Here is a 2,668-nt window from a genome sequence, read left to right as displayed (position 1 = left end):
TCAATATTAATCAAGAAGGAAGTACGGTTTTACCTCCATCGAGAGGGCCCGAACCTGGGTAAACATCTGTGTCCCTTGCTTCATGTTACCATCAGCCTTGATACACAGATCAGGACCCCCTACCCGAGATCCGCCGGTTTTGACACCGACATTGGTGCTTTCATTGAGAGTTCCTCTGTGTCGTCGCTGTCAGGCTCGATGGCTCCTTCAATCATCATCAACGACGCTGTCCAGGGCGAGAATTTCCTCCCCAGATAGACCTTCGTGTTCGGCGGCTTCACACTGCGGGCCAATTCGCTTGGCCACCTGGAGCGGATCGATAGCTATGCCCCCGGCCACCAGGTCAGGTTCGGAAACTTGAACTACATAGCGGATATTCGCGGGGACTTGATCTTCGACGGATTCGGGCCAGCATCAGGAGCGCCGAACAGTCACGATGAGCACGTCTTAGACCCGCTGTCAGACGATGCTCGGGATATCACCCCGGCAGAAGCCTCGGATCTAAATCCAGGGCAGGTTGCGTTGCCTAAGGATGGAGGGCTGGACCCCACCCCACAGGCCCTACCCTCATTGGCAATGGAGCCGAACACATGCCTCACTTCTAAGGGAGCCTGTGACTCCGGACCCCCAGATTCATATCCGGTTGTAGGTTCCAGTCTGCGCGTCCCCGAGCCTGCCGAGCATGGTTGGGCTCCGGTGATGGAGTTCACCGCGGCGGACGTCTTTCAGCACTCGCCCTTTGGCGACATGCTGAACTTATTGAAGTCTCTCTCTTTGTCAGGAGACTCTGGGCCGAACTATGTCCGGCTTGAGTGGGAAGCAGACGATGACGGAATTCGTTGCCCACCCACCACCCACTTCATTGGCACGATCGATGATCTAATCGACGTGCTTGACTTCGACTCCGAAGACATCGACGGTATGGACGACGATGTAGGAGAATCACAGGAGCCACCGCTCACAGGGCGGTGGACGGCCACCTCCTCATACGATATATATATGGTGGACACTCCGAAGGAAACCAATGGCGATGAGGCAACGGAGGATAACCCCTCGGGAAGAAAAACAAAGCATGGGCGTCGTTGGTGCCGCTCCAAGCCCCGCCACAGCAATACCGGCCCCAGAGAACGAAGTAATCCAGATGGCGCCGAAGAGGAATATGACCCTGAACAGCCCGCCTTCGAGCATGCCGAACAGGATGATGAGCAGGTCAGCCCAGAAGAACAGGCGACGGACGGATACCCGGAGGAGGACAACTACATGCCCCCCCCCCCCAAATATGAGATTAGCCTCGGTGACGATGAATTCGGCGTGCCTGAGGACCCCGTGGAGCAGGAACACTTCAAGCGTAGGCTTATAGCCACTTCAAGGAGCCTGAAGAAGAAGAAGCAGCAACTCCAAGCTGATCAAGACCTGCTCACAGATAGATGGACTGAAGTCCTGGCAGCCAAGGAATATGGACTCGAGCGCCAATGGCTGACCGGCCACCCCATGGCCGGGATAAAACGGCATATCAGCCTGAATACCAGTCCGCACCCCCACGCCAATACACTACGGCCCAGGGCAACAGGCAAGACCTGCAAGATATTCTGGAAAACAAAGCAGGACAGCCAAGATCGATCTACGGATAGAGGGGGCGCGCCCCAGTGCGGGACGATGATCGTCGCACCGGATACATCATATACAAGTCTGGCCGGGCCAAACGCAGCAACCCAGACCAATTCGATCTGTGTAGCCATATAGCCTGGCATAGAGGCGCCGCACATCCCCTCTGCTTCACCGACGAAGTGATGGATCATGAATTCCTAGAAGGGTTCAAACCTGTAAACATCGAATCATACGATGGCACAACCGACCCTGCAGTATGGATCAAAGATTTCCTTCTCCACATTCACATGGCCCGCGGAGATGATCTACACGCCATCAAGTATCTTCCCCTTAAGCTCAAAGGACCAGCCCGGCACTAGCTGAACAACCTGCCAGCAAATTCCAGTGGCAGTTGGGAAACCCTGGAAGACGCATTCCTCGATAACTTCCAGGGCACATATGTGAGACCACCAGACGCCGATGACCTGAACCACATTACTCGACAGCCCGGAGAGTCAGCCCGGAAATTCTGGACTCGGTTCCTTACTAAAAAGAACCAAATAGTCGATTGTCCGAACGCTGAAGCCCTGGCGGCTTTTAAGCATAATATCCGTGACGAGTGGCTTGCTCGACACCTCGGCCAGGAAAAACCCAACTCCATGGCAGCTCTCACAACCCTAATGACCCGCTTTTGTGCGGGTGAGGATAGCTGGTTGGCTCGCAGCGGCACCACGCCACATTCCGGCACTTCGCACGGCCGTGATGCTAACGGCAAGCCACGGCGTAACAGACATACGAGAAGGAACAACGGCGACAGTACTGAAGACACGGCGGTCAACGCCGGATTCAACGGATCTAAGTCTGGTCAGCGGAAAAAGCCATTCAAAAGAAATAATCAGGGACCGTCCAGCCTGGACCGCATACTGGAGCACTCGTGCCAAATTCATGGCACCCCGGACAAGCCATAAAACCACACCAATAGAGACTGTTGGGTGTTCAAACAGGCCGGTAAGATAAATGCCGAAAACAAGGACAAGGGGCTCCACAACGTCGATGATAAAGAGCCCCGGCGTCCGAACAC

The sequence above is a fragment of the Triticum dicoccoides genome, chromosome 2B (genome assembly GCF_002162155.2).
Source record: "Triticum dicoccoides isolate Atlit2015 ecotype Zavitan chromosome 2B, WEW_v2.0, whole genome shotgun sequence".
Taxonomy (NCBI): domain Eukaryota; kingdom Viridiplantae; phylum Streptophyta; class Magnoliopsida; order Poales; family Poaceae; genus Triticum; species Triticum dicoccoides.
Note: the sequence above shows the minus strand (reverse complement) of the source record.